The sequence below is a fragment of the Lithobates pipiens genome, unplaced genomic scaffold (genome assembly GCF_037356315.1).
Source record: "Lithobates pipiens isolate NorthernLeopardFrog02 unplaced genomic scaffold, aLitPip1_a1.2 Scaffold_30, whole genome shotgun sequence".
Lineage (NCBI taxonomy): Eukaryota > Metazoa > Chordata > Amphibia > Anura > Ranidae > Lithobates > Lithobates pipiens.
In genome coordinates this window covers 161,170,929-161,194,706 of record NW_027507791.1, presented here as the reverse complement: position 1 = coordinate 161,194,706, position 23,778 = coordinate 161,170,929, and the positions used below count along the sequence as shown (strand labels likewise).

Genomic DNA, 23,778 nt, shown 5'->3' with positions numbered 1-23,778 from the left:
TTGGCTACAAAACTGAGGACTCCCAGTAGTGGGAGGGGTTATATGGGGGAAGTTCACACCTTAAGGGGCGTGCCAGTGTCCAGCACCTGATAAGCTGATATAACCCATGTAGTAAGTACTACAGCTCTGTGTCCCCTGATGTACATCAAATAAATGGATTTTACAGGTAAGCTGTTTTAAAAATCCTATTTTTTTTTTACCGAATTTTCTGTCTTTTTTTATTTATAGCGCAAAAAAAAAAAAAAAAACAGCGGTGATTTAATACCACCAAAAGAAAGCTCTATTTGTTTGAAAAAAAGGACAAACATTTCATATGGATACAATGTTGCATGACTGAGTAATTGTCATGCAAACTGTGAAAGCACCGAAAGCTGAAAATTGGTCTGGTTAGGAAGGGTGTTTAAGTGCCCAGTTGTCAAGCTAATTGACAAATAATGAAATATTCAATAGTGGAATTTAACACAAAACTATTACTAATAAAAAAAAAAAAACTGTGCCTCAAAATATGTTAGTTTCTCCAAATATAAAAATGGATATGCCTTATCTTCCCCTTTTTTCTATATAGTATTACAAAATTGCAACTCACAATTTTTTTAACCCATTCAGTGTTCGAGGTCTAATACATGCACTTTAGTTAAACTCTCTATTTTACAAAAAATATCTTCATTCATTATTGGTATATGAATTACCCTTTCAGAGTTGCTGCTATATGCCTCTTTAGTCATCTGCCCTGTGAAAGAAACAATTCCATCTTTAACAGGTACTTTTCATTTTGAATTATACTTTCACATATAATATATATTAAAGATTTGGTTTCATAGACTCCATGTCAGGGTTTATCTTCCAATCCCACTGTGTCCTCAGGCCCTCCTTGCCCTTTCTATTCAAGCCATGCCTTTCACTGTGGAGAGGGGGAGGGGTCTTGGGTCAGGGGTGGGTCCCTTTCCTGGATGTGACATCTGTGAACATTTATTTACATCTGGAAGTCTCTGGGGTGTGAATTTAAAGGAACCTGTACACTTGCACGTTTTTAAGTATTGGAATGTTTACCACATCATTAAAATAGCTGTAAGTGTTTTTCAATTTCGATACTACACTTCAAAAATTCTGCACGCATTATAATGTACTATTACTTGCTTATATTCATCATTCATTACTCTATTCTAGAAATATGGTGTCTTCTCACATATACCCCTGAAGGAGGAGGCAACTTAGCACTCTGAAACGCGTCAGGTGAGACTATAACTGTACTGTATATTTTTACATGTTCAGCAATGTATAGATTTGCTTAAACATTCCTTGTTTTTATAATATTGTTTTGCCTATATACTCTTTAAATAAATGTTTTAGTAATTATGAACACACCTTATTAGAATTCTTGGAAATATTATAGTGCCTTAAAAGTCCAAACAGGTTATTTCTTCTTGTCTTTGTCTAATATTGCATGTGGCACTACCTGTCAGGGAAGTCATCTACGGAATACAGCTGACATCCTCAGGCACACATCTTTGTGCAAGTGCCAACAAAGTTTACCCAGATCTGCCATGGGCGCATCAGTAGATGTGGATACGCGTTCACGCACTGGCATGCATGCGCACGCGCGCCTGTTGCCAGAACTGGCGCCGGACGGCCTATTTAAACACACAACTCAGCACTGTCTGGTTGCTGCTTGATCTACAGCGTCACCTGAAACTGTTACCTTGTGTTGTTTCCTGAATACCGTTCCGGCTTGTTACCTGACTACGCTCCTGCCTGCTGTTATACCTGATCCGCCTACCTGTTGCCAAACCTGCCTGTGACCTGACCACACTCCTGCCTGCTGTTATACCTGATCTGCCTACCCGTTGCCAAACCTGCCTGTGACCTGACTACGCTTCTGCCTGCTGTATACTTTTTAGGTATGCTTGCCAACTAACTGCATGGCAGGTCGACATATGTCTGGTCAAGTATGTAATGCCCAAGCGGCTGATGTTTTGGCCACGTGAGATATGCTTGAGACATATGTTGCAAATAGCAGTAGTGCAATCTGATGCACTTGTCTCACAAAAGGCCCACACCAAAGAACTTTTGGAATAACGCACAGAGGCAGCGCCCTGCACAGATGGAGCTCTGCGGTGTGATTCAGTCAGTGTGCTGCCCTTAAGCTGGCCCCTGGAAGGCATCCTGCCTCGTTGAAGATGTGCCTCCTCCTCCTCCTCTCTCCTATCAGGCACCCACATGGAGTCCGTGCCTGTGGATAGAATCAGCAGAACACCAACAATTGGGGTAGCTTTAGGTGTACACTCTGCAGATGACACAATACACCAACTGTAATTACTGGAGCTGCTTGCGATATAGAATCAGCAGAACACCAGCAATTGGGGTAGCTTTAGTTGTATACTGTGCAGGTGGCATAATACACAGACTGCAATTACTGCAGCTGCCTGCTGTATAAGATCAGCAGAACAACAGCAATTGGGGTAGCTTTAGGTGCACACTGAGCAGATGACACCGTCCACCGACTGTAACTGCTACAGCTGCCTGCGGCTAGAATCAGTAGGACACCAGCAATTGGGGTAGCTTTAGGTGTACACTGTGCACATGACACAATACACCAACTGTAATTACTGGAGCTGCCTGCGGTATAGGATCAGAAGAACACCAGCAATTGGGGTAGCTTTAGCTGTACACTGTGCAGGTGGCAGAATACACAGACTGTAATTACTTCAGCTACCTGCCTGCGGTATAGAATAAGCAGAACACCAGCATTTGGGGTAGCTTTAGGTGCACACTGTGCAGATGACACAATACACCAACTATAAATACTGGAGCTGCCTGCAGTATAGGCTCAGAAGAGCACCAGCAATTGGGGTAGCCTTAGCTGTACACTATGCAGGTGGCAGAATACACCGACTGTAATTACTGCAGCTGCCTGTGGTATAGGACCAGAAGAATACCAGCAATTGGGGTAGCTTCAGGTGTACACTGTGCGGGTGGTACAATACACCACCTGTAATTACTGGAGCTGCCTGTGGTATAAGATCACCAGAACACCAGCAATTGGGGTAGCTTTAGGTGCACACTGAGCAGATGACACAGTCCACCGACTGTAATTGCTACAGCTGCCTGCGGATAGAATCAGCAGAACACCAGCAATTGGGGTAACTTTAGGCGTACACTGTGCAGGTGGCACAATACACCAACTGTAATTACTGGAGCTGCCTGCAGTATAGGATCAGCAGAACACCAGGAATTGGGGTAGCTTTAGGTGCAAACTTTGCAGATGACCCAGTACACCGACTGTAATTGCTACAGCTGCCTGCAGATAGAATCAGCAGAACACCAGCAACTGGGGTAGCTTTAGGCGTACACTGTGCAGATGGCACATTACACCGACTGTAATTGCTACAGCTGCCTGTGGTATAGGACTAGAAGAACACCAGCAATTGGGGTAGCTTCAGGCATACACTGTGCAGGTGGCACAATACACTGACTAACTGATACAGCTGCCTGTGGTATAGGACCAGAAGAACACCAGCAATTAGGGTAGCTTCAGGTGTACACTGTGCAGGTGGCACAATACACCGACTGTAACTGCTACAGCTGCCAGTGGTATAGGACGAGAAGAACACCAGCAATTGGGGTAGCTTCAGGTGTACACTGTGCAGGTGGCACAATACACTGACTGTATCTGCTGCAGCAGCTGCCTGTGGTATAGGATCAGAAGAACTCCAGCAATTGGGGTAGCTTTAGTTGTACACTGCAGGTGGCACAATACACTGACTGTAATTGCAATAGCTTAAAAGGAAATTCAGACACTGTCTCTCCGTCTCTCTCTCTGTAAGCGACGCAACACACTATGCTAGGCCGCAGCGCAGGTGGCCTTATATAGTGTGGGGCGTGTACTAAACCCTGAGCCCTAATTGGCCACAACCATCTTGGCTCTCTTTGCTGACGGTGCTGTGATTGGCCAAGCAAGCGGGTCATAGTGCATGCTTGGCCAATCATCAGCCAGCAACGCACTGCGATGCTGCACTGAATTATAGGCCGTGAGCTCCACTCGAATTTGGCGCAAATGGCCTATAAAGTTCTGATTTCACCGAATGGGCGAACAGCTGGTATTCGAGTCGAACATGGGTTGGGGACAGGCTCTGGCTGTCATCTCACATCCTCCGACTTCGTGTTCCCTCACTGAAGTTCGCACCTCGATTTATTGGGCCTTTCTGTATCCTTCGCAGTATTAACCCAGTGGCTTAAGTGTTGGACCTTCCTCCTAGTATGTGCATCTCAAATGTGTTTCATGTCTCCTTATTGAAACCGTTGGTCTGCAACCGCTTTACCACCTCGGTGCCACATCCTCACCCTATACAGGTTGAGAATCATGAGGAGTATGAGGTACAATCCATTGTAGGTTCCGTGGGTGCATACAGTACCTGGTGCATTGGAAGGGGTACAGTCCGGAGGAACGCTCCTGGGTTTCATCCTCAGACATACATGCTCCTGCCCTCCTCCATGATTTCCATAGACATTTTCCCCTCAAGCCCAGTGGTCTTCCAAGGGGGAGGGGGGTACTGTCAGGACTGGCTCAGCTCTTCCTTCTCTGAGCTGGCCGCTCAGCTGTCAGCTAATTGACAGCTCATATCTCTCTCCATAGTTAACCAGCTGTTGTGGATCTGCTTGTCAGTCCCGCCTACTTAAAGATCTCCAGCTCCCTTCATTCCTGCCTTCACCTTGGTCACATCCCAAGAAACCTTTTTCTGCATTCCTGTTTAAAGGCTGGCTTTTCTGACATCCCTTCTGGCTCCTTATCCTGCTTGCTGTTTCTCTACTTGGATCCCTGACTGCTAGCCTGGCTGATTACCTGATCTGGTTACTGAACTCTGGCTTGGCTGATTACACGATCTGGTTACTGGACTCTGGCTATGCTTTGACTACACTTACTCTATTTACCTTTTTATTTCTATGAATAAACAAGTGTGATTCTTCTGTACTTCTGTCTCTGGATGTTTCATGGTTTCTGACACTGTTATTGAGCCAGAACATGCAGAAGAGTTGGTGGAGTGGAAAACAAAGCTGTCCTCATCCTCCTTATCCTCTGTCACCCAGGCTCAGAGTAGTTTGCTTTCCAATGCAGCTGCCAAGTGGCGTGTTCCACTGGCTCCTTGTCCACGGTCACCCTTTCCATAGCCCCACCATCATGCACGGAGGAGTCTTCTGCACAGGAACTTCCAGGTCGGCCATCCAATCAGAAACCCCCTAAGGAAGATACGTCATCCCTAGTATCGACGCGCATAGGGGAGGGGCCAGGACAGAACGAGAGGTAGTTTGTCTGCCTAGAATGTGATACATGCCATACCCTTGCCTATCTGGTACTTTATACGCCTTACAAAGAGTGGTGCACTGACGCACCTTATATATGTAAGTACCCCATCAGGGGAGTGTGTTTTATATTGTTTAAATACATTTTAAAAAGTGATATTGGAATATTGGGTCTTTTTCGCTCTTATACCTCCGAGATACGGCATTGGGAATCCGTGATCCAGGAAACCGCTTAGAACCCTGTAGAGGTTCATACGCTTGATTTGACTAAGTGTAACAGCTGACTCACATGCTCTAAGGTGAGCATATCACCTAGGGGGTCACCGGAGTGTACCAATGCATGATATGCAGCACAGATGGATTTAGAAGCATGTCATTAGGAGTGTCACTGGATATCACGTATATGCACTATCAGCAGGACCTTCATAAATCTCCTAAAGGACTGTTTCCCAATAAGGACTGTGATACACAAACACGTGTGTGGAATTGATTTGTGCACATGTACTGTCACGGTTTATCAAGATTGTCACAAAATTTGGCCACTGAAGCACTTTTTGGCTAGTACATAAGAGGGGATTTATATACCCCACTGGATCATACTAGCATATTTATCACATTGAGTCACATGAGCACTTTAATTATTATTATTTGGAATTGTTTTTTAGTGTCACTATCAGTTGTGTGTATATCATTTTTGATTTATATATATTTACATTTTTTATATATGTTTACATGTGTCTTTGGGTTTATGGGAATAGACTATGATGCAGACTAACATGGTGTCACACTTTTAGCGCAGCGTAATATATATTAGTTTTTTTTTTAATGCACAAATTTATGAGACATGTTCAACGTGTGCAGCTTAATAGTGGTGTAAATTTGGCATATGGAGACATTGAGGCTCGCAGGACTTTGTTTCTTTTTTTTTTTTTTATGCACGGAGTCCCCAGAATTATTCAACCACAGTGTCGGGTCCATGCTACTGGAGGATACTCAGCGATTGGAAGGCTCCGATGTTAGTTCCCAGGCTGAGTAAGGGAGTAACGTGAGCCTAGAGAGAGGGGGTGCCCAAGAAGGAAAAGAAACTGGCAGTCATGTTCCCCCAGCTGTAGCATAGTGCCAAGTTTGCTCCAGTGACTAGGAGGGAGGGGATGATGAGGTCACTGACTGTACTTGGTTGTTGGGTTCCTGTGAGGCAGGATATCCTCTAGGGGGCAGCTATCCTATTGCATCACACCGCAGAGCTCCGCAGGTACAGGGCGCTGCTGACTCCCCGCTCATTTTTTAAAGTTCCTTGGTGTGGGACTTTTTCGACACGTGTGCAGCAGATCACACCACTGCTGTTTGCAAACTATGTCTAGCAATAGGTGTCCCAAGTACTTGTAGCCAATCTGGTAGCAGTACACAACCATCTGGTTTTAGCAGGCAAATTTTCCTACCCCAGTTGCTGAACCGTAAAAAAGAAATTCGGTCCCAGCCATCCACATGCTCAGAATCTAAATGCTAGCTTGGCCAAATGGCTAGCATTGCAAATGCTGCCTTTTCAGCTGGTAAACTCTGACTCCTTTTGTGAATTTGTGGAATGTGTTGTACCTCAGTGGCAGGTTCCAAAACGCCATTTCTTTTCACAGAAGGCCATTCAAGCTCTCTACTGGCATGTGGAAGGCAATGTTTTGGACTTGTTGGACAGGGTGGTCAGCAGTAAGGTTCATATTACTGCTGACTCATGGTCCAGCAGGCATGGGCAGGGACATTACCTTTCCTTCACGGCACACTGGGTAACTCTGCTGGCAGCTGGGAAAGATACAGAACAGAATTTAGTGTTGGAGCTTGTTCCGCCACCACACCTCCAAAATGCTAGTGGTGATTCTGCCACAGCTCTCTCCATCCCTCCTCTTCTTCTATGGCCTCTTCTGCAGATTTGTCCTCTGAATGAGTGGGGCTTTGTAAGTGTTTCAGGGGCTATGCAAACAGTCAGGCTAAAAGATGCCATGTGGTGCTTGAGTTGGTCTGCCTATGGGACAGGGATTCTGTCAGCTCTGCAGGGGCAGGCCAGATTCAGCCAGGAATGGTTGTATGCGACAATGGCATCAACCTTCTCTCCGCCCTCTGACAGGGACACTTGACCCATGTTCTATGTTTGGCACACACCCTGAATTTGATGGTGCAGCGGTCCTTGAGCAGGTACCCAGGCTTACAGGATCTCCTGAGGCAGGCCAGAAAAGTCTGTGGTCATTTCTGCCAGTCATACAATGCTAGTGCTTGGCTGGCTGACATTCAAAAGGAAATGCAACCTGCCCACCAAACGCCTAATTTGTGACATGCCCACCAGGGTGGAACTCAACATTAGCAAAGCTGCAGCGGCTGCACACACAGCAGAGGGCCATCAATGAGTACCTGTGCAAGTATGGCACCAGGACAGGGTCAGGGGGCTTGGCTTCTTTTCTCCACACCAGTGGCTAATGGTCAAGGATGCAATCACTGTCCTGTCACCATTTGAGGAGGCCACAAGGATGGTGAGCTGCGACAATGCATGCATCAGTGACACTGTCCCTTTAGTCTTCCTGTTGGAGCACATGCTTCATGGAATCAGACAAGGCACTTAAGGCAGAACAGCTGGAGGAAGAGGAGGACTTCCTTACCTTTCAAGGCCCCCTTTATCCAGATAGCATTTCTGTGGGCCCACCAAACATACAAGAAGAGGAGGAGGATTGTGTGAGCATGTAGACATGGGTGTAGAGGATAACCCTCGGCAGTCTTCAAGGGATGTTTTTCAGACCCCAGAAACCCAAGGAGTTGTACTTGGCTGGGAGGAGGTGTATACAGATCATGTAATCCTTAGTAACCCAGAGGACTCAGAATCAAATGCCTCGGGAAAATTACGCTGCATGGCCTTCCTGATTCTGCAAAGCCTGTGAAAGGCACCCAGGATTCGTGGTAATAAGGAGAGGGATCATTACTGGCTGACAACCCTTCTTGATCCACGTTACAAGGGTAAGGTTGCAGAACTCATCATGCCTTCACAGAGGGAGCAGAGGATAATTCATCTTGAGAAGGCCTTGAAGAAAGGTTTGTGCAACACATTTCCAGACCCTAGGAGGTTACAATTTCCTAGTGCTGGATAACGTGTTGCTGAGACTTCATTCAGTCAGAGGAAGAGCGTGGAGAAGGTGGCCGGCTGACCTAAGCCTTTAAACAATTTTTCAGTCCTCAACGCCAAGATCTGATTGGTTCAGCACTATCGTCAGTGTCTGCCTAACATGGTATAGGAATATCTAGGGGCAAGAGCAGATTTGGAGACCTTTCCAACAGAGCATCCACTGGATTACCGGGTCTTGAGGATGGATCACTTGCCAGAACTTGCTCAATATGCAATTGAGCTACTGGCATGTCCTGCATCCAGCGTGCTTTCTGAGTGCACATTCAGTGCTGCTGGAGGGTTTGTAACGGATCAAAGAGTGTGCCTGTGCACAGACTCAGTTGATAGGCTCACAGTCATAAAAATGAATCAGTCTTGGATCAGTAGCTATCAAGCAACAGATGCTGATGTAATTGATTGAATTTATTATAGATGTGGGATGCCTTGAAGACTGCCTATGCTGACTATCCTATTCCTCCTCAATCTTGATGATGCTAGCTTCCAACAATATTTTTGGTTTAGGGTGGTGACCCAAGGCCCAATTTTTTTTTGCGAGGGCTTACCACCAAAGGCCCAATTTTTCTGCCCCTGTTTAACAGGGGCATGTAATTACAATTTTGGATATACTACATCAATGCAGGGCCTGTTCCTGTGCCCACCAAGAGTAACTGTGAGGGCTTCCACCAACACTTAAGGACCAATTTTCTGCAGAGTATATAGGGCAGGCCGTATAGTATATATACTGCTGTTCTGAGTATATAGTGCCTGGGGGACCCCCATGCCATTAAAAAAAAAAAAAATTGGGTGCGGGGTACCCCTTAATATCCATACTAGACCTGAAGGGTCCTGGGGATCACTGCTTCATAAACAGACAAAGTGTATTTGTTCATTAAAGTGCTGGGGGCCCCTTTAGAGGGGTTGGCTCCCAGCTCGGGAGATGGCTCTGCCGAGTGTGGATCATCATAGGGCCTTTTCTTACCATCAGTTTGTGTGCGTCCATTTTCATGATTAAAAGGTTTCTTATGAGAGTTACAAATTCTCTGATGTGGTCTGCTACGACCCTTTGGAAACAAGAATTGGTATACATGTTAGAAGAGTCAGAGTCCCTAACCTCCTGTTCACGATTTGTTCCCTTTGGATCCTGGACCCCCCTTTTCCCAAACTAAGGATGCCTAGATTTTTGAGAGGACCATTTGTAGGCCTGATTATTGGTGAAGGCAATTTTGTCTCTAGCAAATTTCTGTTCCTTTTTTCTAATTCTGCATTAAATTGCTCCGGGTGATCACTTAACTCCTTATCTTTTGTGCCATAAAGAGGATGAGATCACAAAAGTTTGTCATGAGTATGTAGCTGTCTAATTTCCTCATCTACTTCCTTGATGTTTTCATATATTCAGCCACTAATAATTCTATCATTTTCTTGGAACATTTTTGTAAATTTTGTTCTCACGCATTTTTAAATAATGGTGACATATTGGGCAAATTCTGAAAAGTTTGGATTCCTAAACCACTGGGATTCATCTCCTCATCGATGTAACGTAACGATGTAACGTGTCAAAAATGTATAATGCCAATATAGGCTGGATTTCCTTTCAAGTGCTTTGTATAGCTTATGCCGAAAAATCCTGCGAATGCCCTGGGCATCCATGTGATCGCACACACAACACCTGGGACAGCCACCATGGTCTCCTGTGATTAAAAGGGAAAAGCTGCACATTCCATTGTGATTGGTGAGCATCTGAATAGTGATATTGATCACAAGGCAGAAAAAGGAGAAGGTTGGTAGAACACCAATAGGAAGAGAGAGAAAAGGTAGAAAACACATGGTCAATAAACTGACAATAAGTAGCCAGAAAAAACACAAGGAAATGGAAAAGAAAACTAGAAGTGGTGCTGTCCCCTATTGCCTCAAAAATTAGGAATGTGCTATCCAAATCCCCTGTCTAAGTGCAATTTCTTTAAATTGAATGCAAAAAATAAAATTATAAAAACAATTCTTGTGTTATAAGTGAGTTTTTTTGGATGTTCGAACTGAAAAATTATTTGAATAGATCATGTGACAAAAATCTGTGAAGTGATTTCTTTATTTATTTATTTATTTTTTCCCTTTCCATTTTTTTCTCAAGTAAACAAGAATATAATTTTACATAAACAATCTAAGAGTCATACATCAAGTTTCCATATTCATACATAATAAACAAAAATAGCATAACAATTCATTCTATTCCCTTCGCTTCTTACTCCCCTTATAGTGTAATGTATAAATCCAGAGAGAACAGGCAAGGTTAGTGGTAATATATATAATATATCGGGACAGTATCATAGAAACTTCTCTCTCAGTCCCACATACCCCATGTCTGATCCTAGGTTGGTACTGTTCCCAATCAGATCAGAGTTGTATTGTTATCCTCTTCTTTCTCATCCCCCCCCCCCTATTCTTCTCTCTCCCCCCCCCCCCCAAAAAAAAAAAAAGGGGGGGGGGAACCAAGCCAAAGAGAGGGGGAGGGGGGGAGAGAGGGGGAGTTCCCATCTCCTTCCCCAAAATCTCCCCCCCCACCCCCCTAAATCGCATTGATCCGTCTCCTTCCCTCCCCCGAGGAGATATAGAGGTTCCATGGTGTCCATATTTCCAAGTAAGTTTTCCTTCTTTTCCTAGCTGTCCATATTAGGTCTTCCATCCTGTTCACCTCCTCAACTTTCTTCAACCACATGCTCACACTGGGGGGTTGTATTTGTTTCCACCTAAGTGTTATACATGACTTGGCTGTATTTACCAAGTGACACAGGATGGAATTCCCACCTATATTTCCTGAGGTCTCTGACAAGTTCAGAAGGAATACTGCTGGGTCCTCCCGTATTTCTACTTCGCTAAATTTTTGAACGATCTCTCGTACATCTTTCCAGAATTTCTTAATTTTTGGACATGACCAAAATATATGTAAAAAATTTCCCACTTTTTTCTGGCACCTCCAACACTTATTTGATATATGAGGGAAATATTTTTGAAGTTTTTCTGGTGTTCTGTACCACTGTGCAATAATTTTATAATTAGTTTCCTGTAATTTTGTGCATGTTGCTGTTTTAAAAATTGATTGTATCATCTTTTTCTTCTGCTCCTCGGAGAAAATCCTTCCTAAGTCTATTTCCCACTTCCGAAAGAAGGGTAACTGAAAATTTTCTACGGGTTTAATCAGTAACGCATACATTTTCGAGATTACATGCGTAATTGGTTCCTTTTCCATACAGAGTTTCTCAAATGGCATATAGTCTCGATCTAATAACTCTGGCTCTATCTCTGTTCTTAGAAAATGTCCTAATTGTGCCGCCTGCCAGAAATCTAATTGAAAGGGGCCTTTTCTATCTATCATCTCCTGCATTGTTGGCCATTTACCTTTTTTCACGAAAAAAAAAAGGCTTGGTATATTCCTTTTTTAATCAACTTATCAAAAGGTCCTTTCTGTATGCCTGGTATAAATCGGGGGTTGCCCAATATAGGGACTAGAGGGGAGTTCTGTGTCGATATCTTATTCTTAGCTAAGAGATGGTAGCATATCTGTAATGTGGGTCCTATTGTAGGGTGTAGCTTCGTATCTGAGGTCAAATTTCTATAGCACCAAGGTGCTCTATGTAATAGCTCCCTACATTGTGCTTGCTCTAATTTTACCCATATTTTCTGATCTCCATGTCGACACCAGTCTAATAATCTACCTAGATGTATTGCCTGGTAATATTTATATATGTCTGGTGTTGCTAATCCCCCGTATTGCTTTGGTAGTGTTAATAATGTCCTCCGTATCCTTGGTTGTTTGTCTGCCCAGATAAATTTCATAAGTAATGTTTGTATAGTTCTGAAAAATTTTCTTGGTATTAACATTGGGATTGCCTGGAGGAGGTACAGGAGTTTTGGCAAAATATTCATCTTGATTATATTATTTCTTCCAAACCAGGAATGTATTCCCCTGTGCCATCTCTCCAGGCATCCTCGTACCATCTTCAATACTGGTGCGAAATTTAATTCATATATCTTATTGAGGTCTGTTGTGATTGTTATTCCCAAGTATTTCAAGCCATAGTCCGTCCAGTTAAATTTATAATTTAATTTTATTAGTCTCATCATTTTCTCTGGGACTGCTATCATTAAGGCTTCTGACTTGGAGCAGTTTATTTTGAAGTAGGATAGTGTACTGTATGTCTCGATTTCCTTACATAGATTTGGGAGCGAGATTATCGGGTTCGTCACTGTAAAAAGCATATCATCTGCATATGCTGCAACTTTATTATGGGTTTCTCCTATGGTTATTCCTTGGATATCCCTCTTGAGCCTTACTCTGCATAGAAGTGGTTCAAGGGTCAATGCAAATAACAAAGGGGACAATGGACATCCCTGTCTGGTCCCATTTGTTATTGGGAAAGATGTAGATACCACTCCATTTACTCTTACTTGAGCTGTAGGTTTTTCATACAGGCTTGTTATCCAGCCCATCATTTTCCCTCCTAGCTTTATATGTCGGAGTACCGAGAACATAAACCCCCACCCCACCCGATCAAAAGCCTTTTCTGCATCTGTTCCCAGAAATATACAGGGGGTCTCGGTAGAGTTAACTGTATGTATTAGGTTTAAGGCCTTAATAGTATTGTCCCTTGATTCTCTTGTTGGGACAAATCCCACTTGATCTTGATGAATCAAAGAGGGCAAATACTGTTGTATCCTCAAGGCTAGTAGTTTGCTAAATATTTTCAAATCTGCGTTCAGTAAAGATATTGGCCTATAGCTTCCACATTGTTTTGGGTCTTTACCTTCTTTCTGTATCACTATAATTGTAGCTTTAAGTGTATCTGAGTGGAAAGTCGATATGTCTCCTATTTCATTAAACAATTTAACCATATATGGACATAATTCCGGCATAAGCGTCTTATAATATTGGGCTGTTAGTCCATCTGGACCAGGTGCTTTCCCACTTTTTGTCTGTTTTATCGTGTTTTGTACTTCTAGTGTGATTGGGGATTCCATCTCCTCCCGTGCAGTACTTGTCAGAGTCGGCATTTCACTTGAACTTATGTATTCATTTATCTTAGCTTGATCTGATGCCCTCAAGTTCAGATTATACAATGAGGAGTAGAAATCGCCAAACACACCAGCGATCTGTTCTGGCACCCGTTCTTCCTCCCCACCTTTTTTTCTAATTATAGGTATGTATGTCTTGGTTTGTATTTCCCGTAATGCTCTCGCTAGTTGTTTTCCGCATTTATTGCCGGATTCATAGCTACACTTACGTCCTATCTGAATTGCCATTTTAGCTCTGTACTGTAGCAGATCTGTAACTTGCCTACGTATACTTATTAATTCTTGTTCAACTTCTAAGTTCTGGGCATGTTTATGTTGGGCTTCTAGGTGTTGCATTTTTACTAATAATTCTGTTAGCTTAGTTTCTCTTTCCTTCCTAATCCTTGCTCCATGCTTAATCAATACTCCTCTGATTACTCCCTTGTGCGTTTCCCAGATTGTTCCCGAGGAACTTTCTGGGCCTTCATTCTCCTGAAAGAAGAATTTTATCTCCTTTCTAACATCCTCCAGGACTAAAGGATCCTGAAGAAGGCTCTCATTAAGTTTCCACATCCTAGAGGTTAAATGTTTTTTCCCCGTTAAGTTATATTTAAAAAAAATTGGGGCATGATCTGACCAGGTAATTAGACCAATAGTGGCTTCCTTAACTGAGGATAATTGTTTATGCGGGATAAAAAAACATATCTATCCGTGAGTACACTCTATGCGGATTGGAGAAAAAAGAGTAATCTCTTTCCTTGGGGTGTAATAATCGCCATATATCTACCGGTTTTGTTTCTGTTAATGCCTGGGCTATCCTCTTTCTTGTTTTAGGTGTCACTGATGATGTCCCTGATGAGGTATCTTCACTGAGGATTAATGGGATATTAAGGTCTCCCCCCATAATCAACTGTCCTTCTTCAAATTCCATAAGTTTGTCAAGTATCTCTTTAACAAAGAGGTCTTGTTGTATATTGGGGGCATAATATGTTGCTAATGTAACTCCTACCCCTCCTATAGTCCCCTTTACAAAGAGATGCCTTCCCTTTGCATCTATCATGAAATCCCTATGATTCCATGCTACTGTTTTTGATATCATGATGGTAACTCCCTTAGTTTTGGAAATCGGGTTAAGTGCATGGTAAACCGTTGGATACCCCGTAGACCTCAGCAGAGAGAGATTATTTTCTCTGAAATGTGTTTCTTGAATAAACGCTACATCTATCTTCAGTCTCTTTAAATCATGGAATAACATTCGTCTTTTTTCCGGAACGTTCAGTCCCTTTACATTCAGGGACATTATTTTTAAAGTTTCCATATCTCCTCGGGGAAAGAGGCAGAGACAAATAAAGGTGCAAAAAAAGAAAAAAAAAAAAAAGAAAAAAGGGGGGGGGGGGAAGGAATAAAAAAAAAGGGGGGGAGAGCCCCCTCCCACCCCCCTCCCTCCCGTCTAGTCTACCACTCCCTCCCTCCCTAACTACCAATCCCTGGGTTGGCCGTTTACCAACGGTCTCCCCACGAATCTCAAAGCTCTACTGCTTTTAACAACTCAATTTCCGGACCCTCCGGGTTATGAGTGTTTACCTAATGGGGTTTTGTGGTTGTGCTTGGCTGCTCCTGGGCGAGCTTCCCCCGTGCCCTCCGCCAGTCTTTTATAATATCATGTTTTCTACTATCACCTGTTACTTCTCTACACAAATTGTGTCTACTCCAACATGGCTCTTTTGAAAGAGGGGGGCTAAAAAAAAAAAAAAAGGAGACAGAGGCCATAATATAGGCAAAGTTAATTATGTCTGTCCATTCCCATCTACGTATATACTTTTACATATATACACCTATACCCTTGCATATACATATATGGGCACACACATCCACAGCTGCGCCTGTATTTGCAAATTCATACATGTTCCCACCTCTATATTTATTTATCCAAAGCTTAAGCCTCCCCTGTATATATATATAATATAATTTATATCAATCCCCCCCCTTTCCCATTTTCCATGTCTCCTCTCCGTTTCTCTCTTCCTTCCTCCAAGAGCCATATTGTGTATTGACATTGTTCCAAAAGAACCGTACATTAATACAATAAAACAACAATACAATATAATACCTTACATTCCTCATCCCCCCAAAAAAAAAAAAGGGGGGGGGAGGGGAGGCAAGGTGGGGAGAGGGAGAAAAGGAAAAGAGGGGGGGGGGGCGGAGCCGGAGGGCACATCTTATAAAGTTATTTTATTCATCCTTAGGTTCAGGTAGGGGGGCTGGTCCCAATCCGTAAACCCTCTGTTTCCCCCAGGTCCCTAGCTATGTGCTTTATTTTATTAGTGGTGATATTAAAGGTTACTGATATTAGTGATTAGTGATTGACCGTGTTAATTATCCAAAAAAAAAAAAAGAACCCACAGTTTCTTGTGTTCTAATTCTATGTTCTCTCCCCCCCTGCTCATTATCCCTCCTTATCCCGCCCTCTCATCCCTCACAAGTCTAAACCATCCCCTGTGCGCCATCATACACATATACATTTACTGACCCTCCACATCCATTACCCCCCCCCCCCCCCCCCCCAAAAAAAACAAGAGGAAAAAAAAAAATTATGTATTATATATTAAATCCCCCCCTCCTCCCAACACATCTAAAAAAAAAAAAAGGGGAAAAACCACTGCAACCCCTCTTTATCTCTCTTTATCCCTATTATAATACTCTCCTAAGTGACCACCTCTTCTAGGAACCTAGGTCATGTAAATCCCCCCCAGGGACCCGAACCCCCCCCCCCTTTATTATAATTATCTAATCTTATTATTTGTGTATTTATCTTAGACTCTCCACCTGTATCCCCCCCCCCGTCCCCCCACCCACCCGCTACCCCCACCTCGCCTCCCATTATCTCCATTCATCCCAATCCAAAAAAAAGAAATTAAGAGCATATCTCTCTCCTCCCATACTTCTCAAGAGTGATTAGACAAGTTGAAAACCTATGGGTTGAGGCTGCGAGAAAAAAAAAAAAAAAGGAAACAAAGAAGGGGAAAAGCCCCAGCAGGCGCACCAAAAAAAAAAAAAAAATAAAGGAAAAAAAATAAATAGGTTCAGGGATATGAGTTAATTTAGCGTAGTTTCTAACACAAGTCTCATTGTACTGTAATATGTCTTTCTCATCTTTCCCACTCCCTCTCTTTCCCTCCTGTACTTTGTTTTTTTTTCTCTGTAGCTGAGAGAGTGGGAGTCTCCAGTTCGGCACCATAAACGGCTCCACACCTATAAAGGCGAATAACTTTGGAAGATCGCTGTATAGTCTCAGTGTGCATGTAGATGTTCCTTTTCTTATTACCACAGCAAGAGGGTATTTCCATCTGTATGTATGTCCCTCCCGCCGTGCACAGTCCAAGACAGTACGCAACTGTGCTCTGCGCTGTAATGTGGCCCGGGATAAGTCAGGTAGGAGCTTCACTACTGAACCCTCTATCTCAATATTGCCAGCCACCCATGCCTTCCTCAGCAGAGTCTCCTTATGCGCATATCTATGGAGGCGGCAAATTATATCCCTGGGCCTTTGCGGGTCTGCTGGTTTAGGCCCTAGCGCCCTGTGTACTCTGTCCAAGTCCATGTTGGGCGGGACATTACCCTCTAAAATCATGTGAAAAATGCTCATTACCTTCTCATGTAAGTCCTTCTGCTCAGCGACTTCTGGAACACCTCGGAGCCTCAAGTTGCAGCGGCGACTGCGATCTTCAAGTTCCTCGATCTGAAGCTGCATCTCCACCAACATCTCACCCTGCTCTTTGCTCTCCCTTTCCACTCTCTCCATTTTTCCTTCAAATGAGGACACTCTTACCTCCCCGCTATCAAGCGGTCGGAAAGGACCTGGATCTCAGCGTGTACTTGCTGAATCTCAGCACGGTGTGTCTCCTCCACTCTCTTAATGAGAGCCTCTATATCGGCTTTCGTTGGTAGAGCCTGGATTAAGCTCTTCAGATCCTCCGCTTCCGATCGTATACTACGAGGGGTGACTCCTCCGTTTTCCTCTTTGCCGTTCCCGGCCTCGGTTGGGCTTTTCATCTCTCCCCTGTTCATCCGCGCACTCGCCTCCGCTTCCGATCGTTTAATACGAGGGGTAGCTCCTTCGTTTTTCTCTCTGCCGTTCCCAGCCTCGATTGCGCTTTTCATCTCCCCCCTGTTTGTCCGAGCGCTCGCCACCTCGCGGGGTTTAGCTACGTCCGTAGTCTCCGCGATGTGCCCGGCAGCTGACATCCGCCTCGGGGAGAAATACTGCTGTATAGCGGATTGTGGGGCACTACACCCTGCAGCTCTGCGCGAGGTTTTCGTTTCTCTCTGTCTAGGTGCACTCATTCCGGGATCCTCAGGTGCAAATCACCTATGACTGGCGGTTCAGCTAGGAGCACAGACTCTGCACGCCCTCACTCAGCCATGCTCAGACCACTCCCCACGGCTTTTATTTTATTTTTAAATGGAAAGAACAAATAAGGTGTAAAATTAAAAAGAAAAAAAGAGAATAGTGCTTCCCTCTAATGGGTTTAAAGTGGAAAAGATGTCAGCCGACTTTTCCTATCTAAATACAGGGTTCTCAAGTTTAAATTATAATAGTGAAAAAAAATGTTTATGTTTAAAGCAAAAATGCTGTGCTTGACCCTCTGTCGGGTGTCAGGGAAAACTGTGTGATATGTAATTTTATAAAAAATGTGAATAATCCTTGTGACTCTCAGTGCCTTCTTATTATATTTTCCTTAGGTTGTGCTGTATGAATAAACAAATAAATGTATGAATTAAATATGCTTTAAAATATAATTATAGTCCATAAACATGTGGAAAGTGACTCGTGCACAATATAGCAGGTGCTGTGACTAGTCCTTAATATGCTGAAAGGAGGATGCCGGTGCGTTTATCCGTGCAAGTAGTGGTTTTGCACTCACCAGATGCCTTGCCCCTACAGGGGCAGTTGCAGCTCCACAGGGTAAGCCCCCTGTGTCGCTGTGTGATATTGTTCTGGGACCTTCGTTTTCTCAGCATATATGAGCCACCTCGCTCGATTAATCCATAAGGAAAAGAAGAGTATCCATAGTGCAACAATGTTTTTAAACTACGGTTTAATGATTTAAGAAATATGCTCACATTCATCAATGAGTTTAACAGGCAGTATTGTTACAGCTGCCGCCGATTGCCGCGGTTCTAACCGAGAGAGAGTGTACGTCCTATGGCCACGCCCATGGTTAGAACCACGGCAATCGGCGGGATATGGATTAAACGAGCGAGGTGGTTCATATATGCTGAGAAAACGAAGGTCCCAGAACAATATCACACAGCGACACAGGGGCTTACACTGTGGAGGCGCAACTGCCCCTGTAGGAGCAAGGCATCTGGTGAGTGCAACCAATACTTGCACGGATAAACGGAGCGGCACCTTCCTTTCAGCATATTAAGGACTAGTCACAGCACCTGCTATATTGTTCACGAGTCACTTTCCACATGTTTATGGGCTATAATTATATTTTAAAGCATATTTAATTCATACATTTGTTTATTAACCACTTAACAACCGGCCCATAGCCGAATGACGGCTACAGGGCGGTTGTTTAACTCTGGGAGGCCGTCATATGACGTCCTCCCAGAATTCCGCTCTCGTGCGCCCCCTGGGGCACGCACTCAAGAGCATCCGTGACCGCTGGGTCCACAGGACCCGGCGCATCACGGATCACGGTAAACGGCCGCTCATCGCGGCCGTTTACCATGTGATCGCTCCGTCAAATGACGGAGTGATCACTTGTAAACAAACTCGTGTCATGTTATGACGCCGGTTCCTCCCTCCCCCTCTCTGTACCGATCGGTACAGCGGAGGGGGAAGAGATCGGTGTCAGCAGCTCTGTGGGCTGCATCTGCAGTGCCCACATCGCTGCTCATCGAAATTTAACCCCTCAATTCCCTGCCATTACTCTGCAATACCCTGCAATACTCTGCAATACCCTGCAATACTCTGCAGTACCCCCCAATACTCTGCAACACCCGCCAATACTCTGCAACACCCGCCAATACTCTGCAACACCCGCCAATACTCTGCAACACCCGCCAATACCCTGCAACATCCGCCAATACTCTGCAACACCCGCCAATACTCTGCAACACCCGCCAATACTCTGCAACACCCGCCAATACTCTGCAACATCCGCCAATACTCTGCAACACCCGCCAATACTCTGCAACACCCGCCAATACTCTGCAACACCCGCCAATACTCTGCAACACCCGCCAATACTCTGCAACACTCGCCAATACTCTGCAACACTTGCCAATACTCTGCACTACCCGCCAATACTCTGCACTACCCGCCAATACTCTGCAGTACAATTCCAGCCAATACTCTGCAATACCCTGCCAATACTCTGCAATACCCTGCCATAAATTGCCATACCCGGAGATACCCAGCCATACTCGGAGATACCCTGCAATACCCAGCCATAGACATCCCCCCCCTCCCGCCGCCCTCCGGTGCTTCTACCGACTCGCTAATACGATCAAAGCCAGAATCTTTTTTATTTTATTTTTTTCAGGCTTCCCAGTTTAGAGGTGAGATGCGGGGTCTTATTGACCCCATATCTCACTGTAGAGAGGACCTGTCATGCCATATTCCTATTACAAGGGATGTTTACATTCCTTGTAATAGGAATAAAAGTGATCAAAAAATGTATTTTTGGGGAAAAAAAAATGTCAAACTAAAATAAAGTAAAATGAACAATAAATTATTTTTTTTTAAAGCGCCCCTGTCCCCATGTGCCCACATGCAGAAGCGAATGCATACGTAAGTCCCGCCCACATATGAAAACGGTGTTCAAACCACACATGTGATGTATCGCTGCGAACGTTAGAGCGAGAGCAATAATTCTAGCCCTAGACCTCCTCTGTAACTCAAAACATATAACCAGTAAAAAAAATTTAAAGTGTTGCCTATGGGGATTTTTAAGTAGCAACGTTTGGCACCATTCCACGAGCGTGTGCAATTTTGAAGAGTGACATGTTAGGTATCTATTTACTCAGCGCAACTTCATCTTTCACATTATGCAAAAATTGGGCTAACTTTACTGTGTTTTTTTTAAGCACAAAACAGTTTTTTTCCAAAAAAAAGCCTTCGAAAAATTGCTGCGCAAATACCGTGCGAGATAAAAAGTTGCAACGACCACCATTGTATTCTCCAGGGTGTTTGCTAAAAAAAACTTTGTTTTTGGATTCTATGTAATTTTCTAGCAAATAAATGATGATTTTTACATGTAGGAGAGAAATGTCAGAATTGTCCTGGGTGCGCCAGAACGCCTGATGTAAAAGTCTCACACGTGGTATCGCCGTACTCGGGAGTAATAGCAAAATGTGTTTTGGGGTGTAATTTGTGGTATGCATATGCTGTGTGTGAGAAATAAACTGATAATATGACAATTTTGTGAAAAAAAAAAGTTAAAAAAATCTTGATTTTGCAAAGAATTGTGGGAAAAAATTACAACTTCAAAAAACTCATCATGCCTCTTACTAAATACCTTGGAATGTCTTCTTTCCAAAAAGGGGTCATTTGGGGGGTATTTGTACTTTTCTGGCATGTTAGGGTCTCAAGAATTGAAATAGGCCGTCAGTACTTCAGATGTGATCAATTTTCAGATATTGGCACCATAGCTTGTGTACTCTATAACTTTCACAAAGACCAAATAATATCCACCAATTTGTACTTATTTTTACCAAAGATATGTAGTAGTATAAATTTTGGTCAAAATTTATGAAGAAAAAATTACTAATCTGCTAAATTTTATAACAGAAACAAAGAAAATTCATTTTTTTTTACAGAATTTTCTGTATTTTTTCTTTTATAGCACAAAAAATAAAGAACCGAGCGGTGATTAAATACCACCAAAAGAAAGCTCCATTTGTGTGAAAAAAGGACAAAAATTTCATATAGGTCCAGTGTTGCATGACTGAGTAATTGTCATTCAAAATGTGAGAGCACCGAAAGCTGAAAATTGGTCTGGTTATTAAGGGTGTTTAAGTGCCCAGTGGTCAAGTGGTTAATTTGTACAGTTTTTTTATATCAAAGGATTTTTTTTTTCCTTGAGTCTCACTGTTTACAGCATATTAAGATTGGCAAACATAACTAAGGATTCTTTTTTCATGATACTATAGGTGTTTGTCATTAGGGTTTTCTGGCTCATTGAAGTAATTTCTGTTCGATATTTAAAAACACACCAGGGGGTCTAAGACCAACATATTTTTTCTAAATACAGCGCAACCTAAGGAAAATATAATAAGAAGGCACAATAAATTACATATCATACAGTTTTCCCCGATACCCGACAGAGGGTCAAGCACAGAATTTTTGCTTTAAACATAAATAAAACAATTTTCACTATTATAATTTAAACTTGAGAACCCTGTATATAGATTGGAAAAGATGTCAGCCAACTTTTCCTCTTTAAATCCATTAGAGGGAAGCACTATTCTCATTTTTTCTTTTTAATTTTACACCTTATTTGTTCTTTCTATTTAAAAAATTTTTTTTTAATTTAATTAAACTTTTTGAAAATAGAGGGGGGGAGTTTGGGACTTTAAATGAAGCACAACATGGTGCTTCCATCCTGGTAGTTAGTAAAAACTGTAAAGGGGTTTGGGACTTTTAGATGAAGCAATTGTATAGTAAAGACAAACTGTAAATGAATGATATTTAAATATTTAATTGAACACATAATTACTATAATATTTTGTTCTCAGATATCCTTGTTCCACTGTTGACACGTCACCACGTCTGGCTATATCAAATTGGCTGTCCACACTGTACACTTCATCTGTTCGTTTGATGTTGCACCTCCATATTATGCCGCCTCAGCTCCCGTGTTGGGGTCTATATCCGTGCCCTGCCCTGCGCCGGTCACCATGAGCTGCGTAGGCAGTTTGGGTTGGTGAGTGTGTTTGGTGAGCCATCTATTGACATATAATATCTTTTATAATTCTATTTTAAATATTGATATATTTTATATACCTTTATAGGAATCTCTGGTACATTTGCTCCTGACGAGTGGAAAAATCCACGAAACGCGTCGAGCTATACTTGATGACACAGTTGTATTCCATATGGATTGATCCCTACCCAGCTTTTATCAACATTTTTTTATATTGTTCTTAGATTAGCCAATAGATCTGTATATACCCTGTGGGTGCATATGCCAGTTTTGGGTCTGTCGCTGTGGCATTTTTTTCGCCATAGCATTTATAATTTTTCAAAATCATTTTCTCCTTTTCTATTTACTTATTTATTTGACTTTGATCTTATATCGTTTTGATTATATTATCTTACTTATTATGTTCAGGCCTTATGTGCAGTGTATATGTATATGAAATAAATTATATTCTTTATGATTCTAGATTAATGTCTTCAATTAAATATTTAAATATCATTCATTTACAGTTTGTCTTTACTATACAATTGCTTCATCTAAAAGTCCCAAACCCCCTTTACAGTTTTTACTAACCCCGGGGATGGAAGCACCATGTTGTGCTTCATTTAACCTCCTCCCGCCCGCCCTATAGCCGAATGATGGCCTTAGAGCGGGCGGCTTCCTTCGCCTGGCCGTCCCTGGACGGCCTGGTGTTTACTTCCGCAATGCGCGCTGCCGGGGGCGCGCATCGCGGAAGTATTGTATTTGCCGTGTCTCCCGGAGACAGGCAAATACAGATCGCCGTGAACGGCCAATCAAAGCGGCCGTTCACAGCGCGATCGCAGCTGCCAATGGGAGATGATCTCATATGAGATCATCTCCCATTGCCGTGTCTCTCCCTCCTCACACAGAGACAGCGTGTGAGGAGGGAGAGCGATCTATGTGTCAGCCCCAGTGCCATCTGTCAGCCCCAGTGCCATCTGTCAGCCCAGTGCCATCTGTCAGCCCAGTGCCATCTGCCAGTAGTGCCAGTGCCACCTGCCAGCGCCTGCCGTCAGCCCCAGTGCCGTCAGCCCCAGTGCCGCCAGCCCCAGTGCCACCTGCTAGGGCCACCTGCCAGCGCAGTGCCGCCCGTCAGCCCCAGTGCCGTCCGTCAGCCCCAGTGCCGTCCGTCAGCCCCAGAGCCGTCAGTGCCGTCAGCCCCAGTGCCACCTGCCAGTGCCACCTGCCAGTGCCATCCGTCAGCCCCAGTGCCGTCAGCCCCAGTGCCGCCAGTGCCAGTGCCACCTGCCAGCGCCAGTGCCACCTGCCAGCGCCAGTGCCACCTGCCAGCACCAGTGCCATCCGTCAGCCCCAGTGCCAGTGCCACCTGCCAGTGCCACC

The 23,778-nt window shown here is 43.6% G+C and overlaps 1 long non-coding RNA gene across 1 annotated transcript; it reads left to right on the top strand.

The window, feature by feature from the left end:
* Positions 1 to 606: 606 nt before the first annotated feature.
* Positions 607 to 22,881, top strand: LOC143942153 (uncharacterized). Its single transcript, XR_013264720.1, has 3 exons — positions 607 to 1,233; positions 22,232 to 22,419; positions 22,508 to 22,881. It is a non-coding gene; the product is annotated as an uncharacterized LOC143942153 (long non-coding RNA).
* The last annotated feature ends 897 nt before the right edge of the window (positions 22,882 to 23,778 follow it).